The 17501-nt window shown below is 36.9% G+C and overlaps 1 protein-coding gene across 1 annotated transcript in view; it reads right to left on the bottom strand.

The window, feature by feature from the left end:
• pcdh7b (protocadherin 7b) overlaps positions 1-17501 on the bottom strand; it is a 129547-nt gene that overhangs the window by 64214 nt on the left and 47832 nt on the right.

The following is a 17501-nucleotide window of genomic DNA, read 5'->3' as shown; positions in this document are numbered from 1 at the left end:
AAGCTAAAACCTAAACAAAACAATACTAATGAGCTGCACAGCACTTGTTTAATGGATTCTCACATAAACAAAAAAATGTTAGGATAGTAAGTTCAATGCCCACAGGAGTAAGTACAGATGCCACACTTGGCAATGTGGTTTAAATATAGCGGCGGAGGTCTGAAGGACATCAAAGTCTCCTTGTGTGGTTTACTTTATAGCAAAAAACAGGACAAGACGAGCAAGTATGGTCCCGATGGGAGATAGAATGGAACACATGGCTACAGGCTAATAAACAAGCGCATGGATCCACACACACACATTTTTCAAAGTAACTAAAGAACAAATAGGTGAAAGGATGCACATAGGAGTAATAAAATGGAACACAGAGGCTCGTGTGAATTTGTGCTCTGCGCTCTGAACCTTTGATTTTCATTTCCTCTTCCTCTTGGGTTGTCTCAATTGAGGAATGGCACAAAAGACAGCATGATCGAAGAAGATGACTGACGGCGGGCCAGTGAGGGAGACAAATTCTTTTGGTTTGTGCTGAGATGCAGCGTAAAAGAGAGTAGGGAGACAAATTAAAATAGGAATGGTTCATGGTTCATTTCATTAAAGTGAACTAGATATTCATGAAATCAAGTGATGAACACTCTATTTTTGTACTTGTTTTCTGCCGTTATCAAAGCATAACAGAGGGATACTGATACCCTTTAGGACTTTTTAATCAGGAAAATGAATTTGTTATCCTGATTTAACTCCTCTACTAGAGGAAAGCTGGGTTAAACAATATGAGGACTTTTTGTCCTTCATATCCCAATGAAATACACTGAGATAAGGGATACATATGGTCTCTGAGCTAAATGAGTGGCGGGAAGAGCGAGAGAAAATGAGAGCACGAGAGAGAGAGAGCTGAAAGTTTGAAATTAAATTTTGATAATTTAACTAGCATTGGAGCCTTGTAATTAAACCATTGACTCTTCCTGTCGGGGTAAGTGAAAGCAGAAGGGAAAAAAGAGGGGAAGACAATGGAGGAGAAGTGATCCTTCCACCCTCCCATCATTCTTTCTTACTATCTCACTCTTCAGCCAATTACTTATTCAAGTTATCCTACGCTGATCAATGCCGCTGTTTAGTCTTTGTGTGCTGTTAGTTGAAACATAATTCAACAATTCATCAGGTAGAAAACCAGTGAAATAGTGAAAAGACAGGAAACTTGATTGCTTTATATGATGAACAGATTTAATTTAGGCTTTTATTCATAAATAAACATTGATCAGCCAACGCATTCTCATCCTAGGGCGTAATATATTGACGCTTTTGACATTTCGTCTACATCGAACGCACATGGCACCCTTTAGCGTCAAAATGACACGCACAGAGCTTTGTTCGGTTATGGGTAGGTTTAGGTCTGGGGTAGGGTTAGGGTTAGACCGCTAGGAGGCGCCTTCTGGCCCATATCTATCTGCGTCTCATATTGACGCTAAAGGGTGCCATGTGCGTTCAATGTAGACGAAATGTCAAAAGCGTCAGTATATGACGCCTTGGGATCAGCAAACATGTTTCATAACACCTCATTGGTTCTTGCACGTCAAGCGAACACGCTTTGAGCTTCCGTTTACCACAATTAATGTGTGAGTTGATGAATGTTTAAAAGCCTAAATGCAATCTGTTCATCATATAAAGCGGTTGAGTCTCTTTAGAAAATGTGGACTAAAGCGTTCAATTTACATGGATTACGGTTTTACGATCTCTTTATGAATGTTTTGAAGCACCAGAGTGGTAGTTGCATGGCTGTCAACGGAGGGACAGAAAGGTATCAGATTTCTTTAAAAATACCTTAATATGTGTTCCGAAGATGAACGGAAATCTTAAGGGTTTGGAAAGACATCCGGGTGAGTAATTAATTACAGAATTTCCATTCTTGGGTGAATTATCCCTTTAAATTTCCTTATTTAACTAAGTTAAACTAACTAACTCTGTTTTATAAAATATGTAACTCCTTGCTCTGTCCAAGAATACCTTAGTCTGAAAAAGGATAAAGACCCCTGCTCTAAAAAAATATAAACAGCAGGCAAAAAAACAATAACGTGTTTTTTTTGTTGTTGTTTTTTTTCTAACCTCTGCAGCGAAAAGTTCGGTTGATGCATTAAATAGACACTAACAAAGCAGCAGCGACTCTAAGTGTTTGCCTCTGGCCTTCTCCCCACTTCCCCACTTCCTGTCACTGCACATTTTCTTTCAGGAATATTAAACAAGACGGAGCACCATCATTCACTCCTCTTTTTCTTTCCAACTCGCTGCCTTTCAGACTGAGTGGCCTAACACTCATCATTACTCCAAATTGTCCCTTTAATTTGACACGTCGCCATAATCTTGGCATTTGTATTCTGTCAGGTTAGTAGGGCCTGTCTTTAAATGTAAACGAGTACACATGCTCGCTCACACACACACACACACACACACACACACACACACACACACACACACACACACACACACACACACACACACACACACACACACACACACACACACACACACACACACACACACACACAAACACAAACCGTCTATGCATTTATAATGAACATACATATGCACATATCCATGTGTCATTCATCTTTCTGTAACATGCCCTTGAACAAAATATCTCCAAAATGACTGTTTGTCATTCACTGATGACCAGTCACCATTGACAAAAACTTGCTGTCACCACACAGAAACCAATTCTTGCAATATTCTTATAACATTAAGGAAACCGTTTGCACGCACTTGGCACTTGGTGTTCTTCTGCTGCATTAATTTATTTATTTATCTCCCTCATTTATCTGGCTAATGTAGAAATCTTGGCAATAAATCATGTTTCCCATGTAATTACAATCAACATTCAACAAATGAATTGAAATAAATATTCATGGACTAAAAATTTCACTTTGGATAGTCAAACATTTGTTGCATAATTAAATAGAAGCCCACAGGGGGTCTCGCTACTGCGCTGAAATAACGGATCAAAATCATGTTTATGTATCAAAGCCCCATTCTCTCTCTCTCTACCTCCAGAATGAAATGGCTGCCTCTGCAGCTAAGTGTGACAGCAATCAAAGTCCTACGCTGAAGTGTTGAGGCTTAAATTACACACAAATTAACTGAACTTTAGATAAATTGGTGGTGTGTGGCATTATGCTTGGTGCAAATGTGATTTTCAAATATAAGAGTCAATGAATGTCATGCAAGAAAAATGGCGAGATGGGAAAGTGGTTGCCCATTCAAAGATAGATGAATTGGTTTATTGATTGGGCATTTATTGGCTGGGCTTCCTTACTGTGGAAGCAGCTTTATGAAGGACGAATTTAATTAAATCATACACATATACGCAAATGTCTGCTCATCCTTTTCTGGCATTAGTCAACGCATGGAAGTTGAAAGTATGTAAGACCCCCTGATAAGGTACACACACACACACACACACACACACACACACATATTGTGTATGATAATTGATTATGAGAAATGTAATAAATGGATAGGGAAATCTGAGGCAATGCATGCTAAATATTGACTGTGCAGAGAAGGAAAATGAAGTGCTATTTAAATACAATGCAACAACAATACCTGTAATTTTAAGGGGTTTTCATCAGCGTAGGTGGAAATACTATTTTAATAAACCCAGCAGAATACCCAGTGGATTTACATTCATTTCAAAAGTAACTCTATTCTGTAAACAAGCTCATACATCTCTTCCAAACTTTTCCGTAGTAGAAAGTGTGTGTGTGTGTGTGTGTGTGTTTGAGTTTATTGGGTGAATGTGGGTAGTGAAGTGACCTATATCCATGAACCATGGAAAACCGTGGTTATAGCGAAAAACACAAATTCTAAAGCTGCCTGTGTCTTTCTGCAATCAAGCAGACAAGATAGGAAAGGAGAAGATGAAATGAAGGAAGAAAAAAAAATAAAAAAAACACTGGATGAGTTAGAACGGCAGACAGGAAGAAAATGCAACTTGGGTGGTCAATGTAGGTAAACTTTATTCAGTCATTGGTGTCTAGATGTGATGGCCTGGTGATAGAACCTGTAATTAACCTTTGTTAAAATTTTCATAAGCACCCTGAGGGTGAACAACAGACTGCTATCTGATCAAGCTGCCACTGTACAAAACAGCCCAAGGGTAACGCTACTATAGGTCAAAATAACTCATAAATCAGCTCTAGAATAAGCTTCAGGTTCAAATTTTCATAATGTGGTTGCCAAAATTCAAGCCAAACGGGAGAGATAAGCATTCTGGAGTTTTACTCGGAAGAACAATGGCTCTTATTCACTAACAATTGAGTGGTGTATTATTTTAACTTCTCACGAAAAAATATCCGCCAAATTCACAACACGTACATACACATTAATTAGATCATAATCTCATTCTGATTTTAGTGAATTTGGAGTACTCTAAATGAGTGGCCGTGTGCACAAGGTTAGTCATTTGCAGAGGTGGACGAAGTACACAACTTCCTTCCTTGAGTGAAAGTACAGATACTACTGGTCAAATATTACTCCGTTACAAGTAAAAGTTGTAAAGACCGATTGTTACTTAAGTATAAGTACAGAAGTACTCATTTTTAAAAGTACTTAAGTATCAAAAGTAAAAAGTAAATGTCAATGCACTGTTTTATTATTGTTGCATTGTTGTATGTAATACTTAAAGTACCGTATGCCTGAATCTATGCCTGCATACCTACCCTCATATCAATATCACATTTATTTCTAGAACACAGTTCCAGTAGTGGGATTGAATGTGAGATTGAATAAGTGCACTCAATAATGTCCACAATGGTTTCGGACATCCAAATGGCTGTTCCCTCAAATAGTGCCCTATTTAAAGTTTTTTTGGCTTTTAGTATGAATATGTTAGCCTTACTGTTATCTATAAGCTAGTGTACTCCAAAAAAGTGACAAAATTCGCATTTAAAAAACCAAACCCAACGTTGAAAATGAAAATCAGGTTTATGTCAGAATCCAATGTCAGATTGACGTTGATCTCCAACGTTGGACAGACGTTGTATTGTGGTTGAAAATGAAAATCGGGTTGACGTCAGAAACCAACATCAGTCGGTTTCTGACGTCAACCCGACTTTTATTTTCAATCAATATCCAATGTCAATCTGACGTCGGGTTCTGATGTCAATCAGATGCAGGGTTCTGACGTCAACTCGACTTTTATTTCCAACCAAAATGCAACCCCTGCAACCAAAATCATCCACCGACTGATGTTACTTTCTACTCAAGGACCTTAACAGATGTGTAGTGGAGTAAAAAAGTACGATATTTGTCTTTCAAATGTAGTGAAGTTAAAGTAAAAAGTTTCCAGAAAAAATAATACTCAAGTAAAGTACAGATACTCAAAAAGTGTACCTAAAGTCCCCATGAAATCAAAATTGACCCTATTTACTTTGTTAGCGCATATTACTAGTCTTGTGGTGAACAATTAATCCGTGCAAGAAAATATTTAAAAAAAATTTTTTTTACCATGGTAATCTTTAATCAAAATCTGAAAATGCCCCTCCCCTCTGCATTGGAGGACCTTCTCTGATGACGTAGGTTTGAGGAATTGGTTTGGGCAACGCTTAACCACTCCCCTCAAACCGTTAGTCTGCTATGAGCAGAGATGGAGAGGAGGAGCGCTAGAGTAAAACCCTGCCCTCTGTTCAATATTCCGTTTCACTGGGAAATACGTCATAACACTGGAGAAAAGTCGTTTGCAACTTCCGGTTCACGGGGACTTTAAGTACAGTACTCAAGTAAATGTACTTTGTTACTGTCCACCTCTGGTCATTTGCATAAAACATGCTTAAACCATGTCCACATAAGGGTGTTCCACACAACCTTTTCTTTACAGCCTTTCGTCACTTTCCTCAAACATATGCCGCTCTCACCAGATCCTCCAGCAATGCCAAGTGTCAATCTCAAAACCATGCAGTTCAAACACATTAAACACCTTTTATACAGAACCAGAATACAGACATCTTAATTGCCAGCTAGCATGCGCGTAAATCTGCATTATTCAGAGAATATAACGCAGCTTTTAATACTCGTTCACTGTATATGAAGTATATTTAAGATGGCAATAAATATCATTATTTATTTATTATATATATATATATATATATATATATATATATATATATATATATATATATATAGTATATTATATTTTATATATAATATAATGGAATGTAACGTACAGAGTAGGTCCTTTTTTTGTACGTGTGGTTTCAGTTGTTACATTATTTCAGTTGTTTTTACATTTTTAAATTTAGAATAAATTGTAGTGCGAAAGTTTTTGCCGAATGGTTTGTTCGTGGAACCGTTTGTACACAGATTCCACGCACAAATTTGTGCACACGCATGCTTAGTGAACGAGACCAAACGTCTTTCATCTTTGTTCTGAAATAACACAACCAGATGAACCGGAACAAATGTTGATATAAATCCAGTTTTTATTTTGATTATACTAAAAAAAGTTTTAAGGGTTATAAGAAAAACAAGCTGGAACATTAGCTTTGGGAAAAAGCTATATCTTCTTACTGATCCCAAGAGATATACCAGTTAAAACATATTTTCCATGCACCTGATTTCCCACACCCATGTAAACTTTCCCAGTAAAGTCAGTTATGTACTTGCAACAGTCAAATGTGTGAACTGTCAAAGTTATTAAAAAGCAATTAAGCTGTAAAAACTGGCAACTTGCTTTCTTTGCCTCAAGGAGCTTTTTCTACAACTTAGTTTTGTTGTTGTAACCTAATGTATTTGATTCGGCTGTAAAACATTTTTTTTTAATTTAATAAAATCGATTAATTTAGATGCTACCACATGAAAAAAAGACTATTTTTACACTTTTTTATTTTTTTAGATCTGGTAGAAATATGAACTTATTTTTTAATATTGTTAACTTATAACCTTAAGCTAAGAATGTTAGGTTACTACCTTTTAATTTTTGAATTATAAATGATTTAAAACGACGTTGCATTACATAATATAAAAAAAACAGACTTGTTCCAGTTGCAAATTTACAAACTCTTGTCAGGTTTTTACCTGACATTCTGAATTTTCAGGAAATTTCAAAAAAAAAAAAAAAAAAAAAGTTGTGCACATCCTCTTGTGCACTAAACCTCTCAAGTCTAAAAGCGAGCGCAACACATTAAGAAAGGAATGTGTCTCTGTGTTTAAAATACTAACAGAGCCCCTGGTGAGAAGGTCAGGGAGTTTTGTTTATCCTGGAGCTTTGGGAGGCTCAGGTGTCTGCTTTGTCTTAAGGGATGACTGGCCCTGGTCAAGCTTCATTTCTCTTCAGCCTTCCTGCCTATGAGGACCTCCAGATGGGCTCTAGACCTCCTGAGACCTGCTGGAGTTTCGCCAGGTCTGAGGTCTCTCTGGCAAGGCATATATCAACACACCTCACTGCAGGCGCTGAAAACTTCTCGGCCAGATCTTACCACCGGACCACTTCCCTCGACTGAGTGTACTTTTGATATCTTACCCAAGACTGTAGTGTTTCAGTCGACCGGTCTTACTCTAAGGGGCCCCTGAACATACTCAAACTGAGTCACTGCAAACATTAAACAGTTAAGCCACTGCCCTCTTCATGGACAAGCCTCAAGCTCAACTGATCAACACTTCAAGAGCATTCTTTTACAAAGAATTTTTTTTTTACTTTCCTTGCCGTCTGAAGTTCTTCAGATAAAACCTTCGGAGTACATCTTGGTGTACGTCAGTTGGCTGCTTTTGAATGTAATCCTTTTCGAAGGCACTGAGGCATGGATATCTAACCTGGCCTGATCATTCATTCATTCATCTATCCATTTTTCCTTTGTCATCCACTCCACCTCGCACTCTCGGCAACGGAATAGTGATGCATCACTTCTTGCCGTTCCAGTCCATTTCCTCTCAGGCCAACTTCGCCTTTCTGCATGCCAAGTGTTCCAGATGTTCGTGCCTTTGCCAAACAAAACACTGAGGATGTTAGTCACTGTAGTGAAATTAGCCGCCCTTGTTTATCAGCGTTCATACATTCTTAATCAAGAAGGCAGCATTTATATGTGGAGCAAAGAGCCCGCTCAACAGAAGTTCTCTTGATCCTTGAGTTTTTCTCTTATATATTCGCAATGAAAGCACGGTTGCAGCGAGCATCTGTTTAAATATTAAATTCTTGCTCTTGTTCTAGCCGAAAACTGAGGCTCAGTGCTGCCTCAGTATCTTTAAGCCTCCTCAGGTACATCTTATTCCTGGTTTTATGATTGTGGTATACTATAAACTCTATAAAACTTTTTTATGTTGCTCCCAAAAGTCATATTATCCCTACTGTTGTCCTCATTTTGGAGAAAGGATGGGTTGGATAAGTGAAAAACATGTTTTTGTCAATAGACCTTCCAGTTAAACCAACCTTGCTATACTCTACCTTTACATGTGCCTCATTAACATTTCAGAACTCGCATTAACATTCCTGACGAGAACTGAAAAGATGAAGGAAAAAAAGGCACAGACAGATGGGAACCTCAAAACATTTCTCTATGCTCTTTTCTTAAAATCCTAGCTAAACTTTTAATTGCTCTTTAAGCGGCGGATTAAGCCAGAACATATTCCGAAGGGATGATGTGACGGCTTCAAAGGCTTAGCCGACCTCTGACCCTCGCTTCATGAGAAGGAACAATCCCTCCAGGGTGCTGCTTCACACTCCAGATCCCAAAACATGCTCCTCTCATGTTTATATTTAGAGTTGAATGATAAATAAACACCACAGACATTTCACATCGGCACATTTTCTTTCAATTCATGACGCTACCCAAATAATGGATTTTGGATGCATTGTGTGCTTTTAGTTTTGCCTTTACATTCAAAATGTGTTTTTCTCCATATCATGTTTTTTTTTTTGTTTTTTTTTTATATAATCTCGTCCCCAATAAAGAATGAAATGGATATGCAGTTTCCTGTTCTGGTGCCGAATATCTAACCTCATTGGGGGCAAATCCATTATCATCGCCAGCAGAAATGGATTACTGTCTCAGGTATCTGTCAAACTTACAAAAATGCTTTCAGGTGCCTTTCCTAACACGATAATGTAGGAAAGTTGAACTCCATTTCAACTTTGAAACGCACACACAAACAAACAAGCACGCGCGTCTAACTCACAGACAGTCTGGCTTTGCCTTACGTGATCACGTTACAAACAATTTCAGACGATCTCCTTCAGCTCAAAGGACACTATCTTCACCCTTCTTGTGTGTCCCCGCATCCGTCAATCATCGGCCAATGACACTGCGCTACAAAAAGCGTGCAGGACTCACTGTGACTACAAGCAGTCAATCTGACAACTGACCCACTAATGTCACTAAGTGACAGGCGTAAACGCCATGGCTAAGGTAGTCGGGGGCGACAGAGGCCTTAGAGTCAGCGAAAGCGCAGGCTGTAAACAACCTGAGGGCGGATGGGATATCGTAACTCGGACCATGTGGTTTCCCCCCATGGAGGGAGCGCCGTTTTTCCTGAGCAAGTATCTGGCAGCGTAATAAAAAATTCCACACAGTCTGAGTAGAGAAATGACAAAACAGAGTATGTGTTCACACCTCAGCTGGATTATGATTGACACATGACTGCTCTAACAAAGCACCGAGTGCTGTTGCCTGGCAGGCCGCATTATCTACATCATAAGCACTAGTCTATTAAATACATCTGCAAACAGTGAAGCTGTCAAGATGGCAAATAATGCATTACAGTGATACGTCTTTTAGCGTTTTAGGGATTGTGAAAAATGTGCCGTACAGAGAAAATATTTAACCCGGGGAGCGGAAATGTGAGCAGAAAGACAGTGAGATATCATGGACGGCCACAGCATAGTCATAGGTGTTATTGAAGAGAAAGAAATTGAAAAGAAACAAGGATTTAATTGAAGAGAGCAACATTTATAGGCCTCTTCATAGCTTGAGCTTCAATCTGTTTTACAGACGTTCTTTGTAGTTTAAACTTTGTCCTCAAAATTACGAAGCAAATTACCTACAGTTTTTCGCTTAAGTCCGGTGTCTTTTGAGAAATCAATTCCCGTCTGGATAGAAATGTCTGCAGTTGTGGATATTGTATTTTTACAACACTTCTGCTCATTTATTTTGACCTTTGTTGAATACTTTAAATTACCATTTCTTGCTGCAGTGGCTGGTGTTCATAAAATGTTCATAAAAATAAAATTCAATTCATAAGAAGAGTCGATCACTGACTGCACATAACGCCCAGAGGAACAGATAGGATACGTACAGGTAATATTGTCACCTTAAAGATTTCTATTTCAAATAAATTCTGCTCTATAGAACTTTCAAAGAATGTATCCTCAAATGTAAATATTAGGCAGCACAAATGTCTTCAACTGTTATAAGAAAGGTTTCTTGAGCACCAAATCATCATTTTATAATGATTTCTGATGGATCATGTGACACTGAGGAATGGAGTAATGCTGAAAATTCAGCTTTGTCATCAAAGGAATGTTACATTTTAAAATATATAAAATTATAATAATATTTCATAATATTACAGTTTTTACTGTATCAAATAAATGCAGTCTTGGTGAGCATTAAACTAAAATTATTTGAATGGGTTTTCATGATGCTACCTTAGTAAAATCTAAAGAGATCACAATCCTGTTTGAATCATAAGCATCCTGTTAATACTGCAACACAAATGTTGTTTATAAAACTAATCTAATCTTGTCTGAACAGCACTTGTCAGTGACTGTCAGTTTAGTTTCAATAATCAATAGTATATAACAGTCGCAATATTAAGACATGTCATTATCCATAAACAGTCAGATTAAGATGTATCAAACTATTCTCATCATGTAATGTTTCATATACCCACTACTCATGTTAATTTTCTGTAAATGTTTATTTTTTTCATTCTTTAGAGAGCTCTAACGAGCAGTAAATGTATGTCATTAACAAGATGACTTTCCAAATAAGCTCATTTGGGTTTCAAATCTCTACTGCACATATTTCTCTTCTGTTGTGTGTGCTTGCATTGTTCTTTTATATAACAAACAAACACGTTTTGTGCCCTGGCTTCTGTAAAAAACACATGAGACAGAGAACTGAAATGGTGAGAAAAGAGCGAAAGGAGGCTTAGCATAAAAGATTTACAATCCCTTTAAGAATCATTTTCTCAAAATAATGCTTTGTCAAATCTAAAGTCGGCATGAAACGGAAGTTGCGATAGTTTTTCTTACCTATTGAGATGTATATCGGAGTTTCGAACAAGAACATTTTTTAGCGCGGTACGTATTTTACAAATACGTACGAATTCGTTCGACCTCACACGTTTGTCTAATTTGTCTAAACCCCAGTTTATGGGGTTTCATGGGTAGGTTTAGGGGCGGGGTCAGGGTTAGGTCATTCATACGAATTCATACGAACTGGGCAACTCGTAAAATATGTACAATTTACCAAAAACTGTGTGAGGTTGTATGAATTCGTACGAATTAGCTACCTCGTAATATTCGTACAAATTGCCGTGAGATCGGGTTGGGTTTTGCTATTGCTGTGATCTCATGTGACTGACAGTTTTCCAGCACTCGTGCAACTAAACAGGCTAATGGAACTAATTTCTGGGGCCAGTACTGTCCCCTATAGTTACAAACCGTTTTCACGTTTTTCTAACCTGTTTTATTTCCTTTACCTTTTTTTTTTTTTCATTTACTTCATTTCCTGTGTAACAGAGGACCTTTCGGTGGACTGGAGCAAAATAAGGCGTTTATCATGAATAAATCAATGTCAATGTGGCAGAAAAGCAAAACTCCATTTCCGGGGGCTGTGGACACATTACTCAAAACATCCCTGCAGTGTCACCCTCAAACATACACACATACATACGCACACATGTTGTCATTGCGGCGTCCTTCATCAACAGAGTGACTCCCCTGTTTAGATAGAACGGGCCCTTTGTGAGTCTCAGCCCAGGTCCAGAAGACAATTATGATAGCTGCGATTAAGAAAACAATTATTCCAGAGAAGTAATTATCCTCTAATGTTTGAACAAACAGAAGCAGAGAGGGAAAGAAAGAGAAAGAAAGAGCCCAGGGCCATGTGAGATTAGCCTGGTGTTCACACTGTGATGGTCATTACATAGAGGGGTGGTGAAGAAGTGATCAAACTACTGATGTTACAACATAATACACACAAATTCACGCTCATGCTCAGATATAAACAGCCTTCGAGTAACGTGACTCAGCACAAATGGCCGTTCCCAGTCCCACACAATTACTTTTTTGCAAAAATGCGCATATATAACAAACAAACTCAAAGCCCTAGTGAAAAATAAATATACTAAAATGTATTTGAAATACATTTATTTTATGCTAAGTATATTACAAATACATTTACATATTTATGTACTTAATGTAAATACCTAATCTAATTTGGTAAAGTCTGCTAAATTGGAATAACTCATTTTGTACTAAATATACTATAGTTAACCAGTAATAGTGCTGAGTATATTCCAACAATATATTTGATTGTGCTAAAGTGGAACTATTACAAGTACTTTAGGTACACTTTAAATATCTTGCTTTTAAAGCAAGTTACCCTTACTAATTATGATCTTAAAACACATTTTAGGCTTAATATCAAGAAATGTGCATTGTGCAATAAAGAATTACTCCAAATAAAGTTTAATTATAATATTTATCTCAGTAAGTTTCAAGCGATATGTCAGTAATGGGTTTGTAGTATACTTAGTATCACATAAATGTATTTTAAATACATTTTGGTATTGTTTTTTTTTTTTTTTTTTTTTTTTTTTTTTTTTACTAGGGAGGTGCTATATTCTTTCCTTGTTGATCATTTTAATTGTCAAAATAAAATAAAAAAAGTAAAGAAAACAGCTGCATGAGGGAGAAAATCCAGTGCAGTAAATGGTAAAACAAGAATAATAATACAATTAATAAATTAAATTAATAAAAACAAGATGAAAGGGTGCTTTCAACAGTCACTTTGCATACAAGTGAATATGAATGAACATGGAAATGTATCTCAGTTTGGCTCTTGTCCAGACAAATCCTGTGAGTTCCTCTTTGGCCCTGAGGTAAATTGAACATAACAAAAAATAATATAATTTGAGTGCTATGGTGAGGTACCTCCTTTTTACGGAGAAGGTCAATTCCTTCTATGAGCAGTAATGAGAGAGTGGCTATTTCTACTTTCAACAGTCTTCACACACTCAGGGCCTTATCTTGCACCCAGCGCAATTGACTTTGTACACCGACGCATGTATCATTCCTATTTTGCAAAGAGGAGGTGTGTTCCGGCGCAAACGTTCCTTCATGCTATTTTGCAGGTTTAGAAAACAATTGCGCCACTAACCAGGAAAAAATAGTTTAAAGTCAGTGGCGCGCTGCGCATGTTATTCATATTATGCTATTTTAAGGGCCGTGCTTGGAGATAATCAATGTAGCGTGTGAACAACGTGCATACACTTTGATTCTCTCATCTACACAGAAGCAGCAGTTTTCATTTTTGCAAATCATACATTATTACGATAGATAGATAGATAGATAGATAGATAGATAGATAGATAGATAGATAGATAGATAGATAGATAGATAGATAGATAGATAGATAGATAGATAGATAGATAGATAGATAGATAGATAGATAGATAGATAGATAGATAGATAGATAGATAGATAGATAGATAGATAGATTAATTTGGGTGGGTTTCTCCATTTCAATGTAACTTCTCTCTCTTTTACGGCCGTGACGAGGCAAATGGCAAATCCGCCGTTACAATAGCAATCCGCCATGGAAAAAGCGCGTCTGCTCTTAAAGGGAATGTGAGATGACGCTCTGATTGGTTTATTTCACGTTACGCCCAAACCACACCTATGAATAATGAAGCTACTTCAGACCAACCCCATTTAGATTTGCGCCTGGCGCAAGAGTCATTTATCCCGCCGGGAAAATAGCAACAGCGCCCATGACCCGCCCACAAAGTTACTTGCGCTTTGCGCTTGACACTTGCATTTCAGATCGTTAAAATAGGGCCCTCAGTGTGGATTAATTAAAAGTGAAGTGTGTTTTTTTTTTTTATATATATATCTAAGATACGTTCTCCTTTCCCAGTTCAATGCTCAGAAACAACTAAGTAAGCCGAAAACAGTGTAAACACTGTAGTGTGTTCAAGTTTGAGATGTTCAACGTGTTAACTCCTAGCTCAACCAAAGGCATGAGTTTGGGGACCGGGACTACCAAAAAAAGTGGAAGAAGGGGAGTATTTCAACACTGTAAAAAAAATGAAATGATCAATAAGTTATGCCAACGTGTTTTTACATTGCTTTAACTCCCCAGTATATATATATATATATATATATATATATATATATATATATATATACACACACACACATTTTGTATAAGTTATACAAGATTCAAATAATCATTTAGTCAATTTAATGTAATTTAAGTTGCAATGACTTAAACATTCAAGTTGATTGTACTTAAATTGTAAGTTTTTTTTTTTTTTTTTTTTTTACAATGAAGGGATCTATTTAGAAACAGATTTAAATTATTTTTTTTTATATTGCATTTTGTTCAGCTATATATGCAGTATTATAAAAAGATTATTACAAAATTAAATTACTATTCTTTTCTAGAATATCATTTTTTGAATGCCTTTATGTCCTCCAAATATTATGAACATGATTGTTGCTGTTAGGCAACCTATTTAGAAACATTAATTACTTTTATTATAATTTGCATTTGGCAATATATACAGTATAATAAAATATTATACCAAAATGCCATTAATGTTGGTTTTTCCCTCTTTCTAAATGTACAGCATGGCTGGCAAGTAACAAAGAAACTCTTGTATCATTGAGACGCTGGGTAAGTGAGGCTTCAGTCGGCTTGAGCTTCTTTCAACAATTCCACTGGCCATAAAGACCCCACAAATCTCATCTCCGTTGCTCGCCTGTCTTCGTTCCTTTCAAACAGCCATCTACGAGCTGGGTGAGAGTTAGTTTCTCCAAAGATAGAAGGATAGCAGCTCCGCACATCAGCCTGCTTCAAAGGGAGGTGCTATCAGACCCTGCCATCGCCATGGCAATGAAGAAGATACCGATCCTAATCCCCATGTAAAAATGAAAACCTCCCGAGTGCCCGTGGGACTTCTTCGAGTACACTTCGCATTTCCGGCTCTCTCGCTCTTCTCTGTCTCTTTCCATTTGAGATTTAAGTCACTAAGATTAGAACGTACCTCAGCAAACTCTCATTCGCTCTTTCTTTAATTGATATATTGGGAGTATACATTTGTGTGGCTTTGGAGTTGTTGCTCTTAGAAGAAGCTGTCATTTTGTACTGATCTGGGAACAGCCTCCTCTCTAAGTAAACAAGATAAAACAGGTAACTGGAAGTCATGCAGGGCGACTGGAATCGTTTGAGTGGTAAATGTGTGACTTGTTGTCACTGTGTTGGGTTGACTCAATAGCTCCTTGCCTGAGGGCCGCGGAGAGTCAAACGTATTATTAGCAGCGTGAAAACATCCCTGGAGCCAGCTAAACTAATAAGACACACACGATCCTGGAAAGATGGGAGACAGACAAATGACAGAAAGCGAGAATTTCTAGATGAGCTCTTAGAACTCTATAGAATTACAGAAGGAAGCAGGAGTTCCTACAATATACTGTAGAAAAATTTAGTCAATATGATGTCCATATGTCAGAAATGTACAGTTCTGATGTAATAATCATGCAGTTAGCTAACAACATCATTTATTCATTTTAGGCAGAAACAATGAGCTCATTAAAGCAAGTTGTGATCATAAAATTTTGAAGCAGAAAGATCATTCTAGTTTATTTACAACTTTCAAAAATACAGCATACATGTTTTCTACTCATTATAGTACTGTAAAGATAGATGCATTACTTATTTATTTTAGTTAGTTCTTTATTTAATCAAATGTTTATGTTTATGTATTTATTGATTGATAGTTTAATTACATTTTTTATTAATAATATTTTTTAAATTAATAATATATATATATATATATATATATATATATATATATATATATATATATATATATATATATATATATATATTTCTTTTTTTTTTTTTTTTTTTTTTTTTTTCAGTTTTTCTCTAAACTTTTCTCTAAACCTGCTCTTGAATATATCACTCCACAAACACAATAAAAATGCTGGATAGTGTCCATTCATTGGCTGAATCTAATCTCAGTCTACCCATTAGACCGGATCATAGCCAGCTGCTCTATAGGCCGCTGAGAAATCCAACAGGTTGACAGGTTAATGGCTAAATGTACGAGGACAACTAGGTTGATCAAATGACACAAGGTTCTTGCTGGCCAAGTAGACCAAAGAGAGATATGGACAGAGATAGACAAAGAGAGATAGATAAAATGTTCCACCTGTTCACAGGCTACAGGTAATCACAATAAACTCAATGTATAATCTATGTAAACACAATGTAACATTAGATGAAGTAACCGAGCATCACATGGTGTGCACAAACACACACTAACATGTTTATTTTAGTGTTAAGCACGAGCCAGTGGTTAGGTGATCGTGATTATGTTATATCATTATTGACTGAGGAAGAAAATATGAGGAAAACTGGTCTCTATGTGGTCCTGGCGTTATCAACTCCAAAAGTGTTAAACAAGCACATTTGTCCTATTTCAAATAATGAATTATAAAATGGCATATTAAAATACATCAATTATGTTTACCCTTAACGTGTTCCTTGAGGGAACTAAACTGAACTACACAAATCAATGTCTGGAAATGAAAAATGTAACTAAAACAGTTAATTGACCAATTGAGGTTTGAAAAAGTATGTGGCTTGTGTTCAGTTTGTGTGTCACAACACGCTTTTGAACTTGACGAGCAGGTTTCTTTACCGGTTCAAACGCACCGACATTTACTCACACACACGTATCCTCGATTTCTTTGACAAACACACATCGAGAGCAAAGACAACATGCTGAACTCCTTAAATTACTGTAATGAGGCATATAATGAGGATTAACACAGCTATGTTAATGCTACCCGTCACGACTTGCCTAAATTTCAAAGAAAAACCGTTCTCAAATCATATATATATGTTCTTTTTGGAAACCACACTGATGAATTTTAAATGGCACTCTTCCAAGTTGTTTAAAACTGGCAAATTGCATATTTTGAAACATGATCCATGTGAGTCAAGTGACTAGAATCAGAATCAGATGTTATTGCTTTTATGAGGAATCGGGCTTGGCAGGTGCTGACATTGGACGGAAAATAGGTTTGAAATATACGCCAGAAGTAGACAGCAGTCTTAAAATGCTTAAATATGAGGGGTGGAAAAGGCCAATCATAACAGAGAGTAACTATTGCAGTGGATAATGATTTATCTGGCTTAAACCACACACACATACACACATGTTAGGCCAGTACCAGTAAGTTTAATCAGGTTTTATCAATATTTTGCCTGCACAATCTCCAA

This window comes from Scardinius erythrophthalmus (assembly GCF_964197995.2).
Source record: "Scardinius erythrophthalmus genome assembly, chromosome: 2".
NCBI classification, from domain to species: Eukaryota; Metazoa; Chordata; class Actinopteri; order Cypriniformes; family Leuciscidae; genus Scardinius; species Scardinius erythrophthalmus.
The sequence above is the reverse complement of the archived record's forward strand: the minus strand, read 5'-3'. Positions and strand labels throughout refer to the sequence as shown.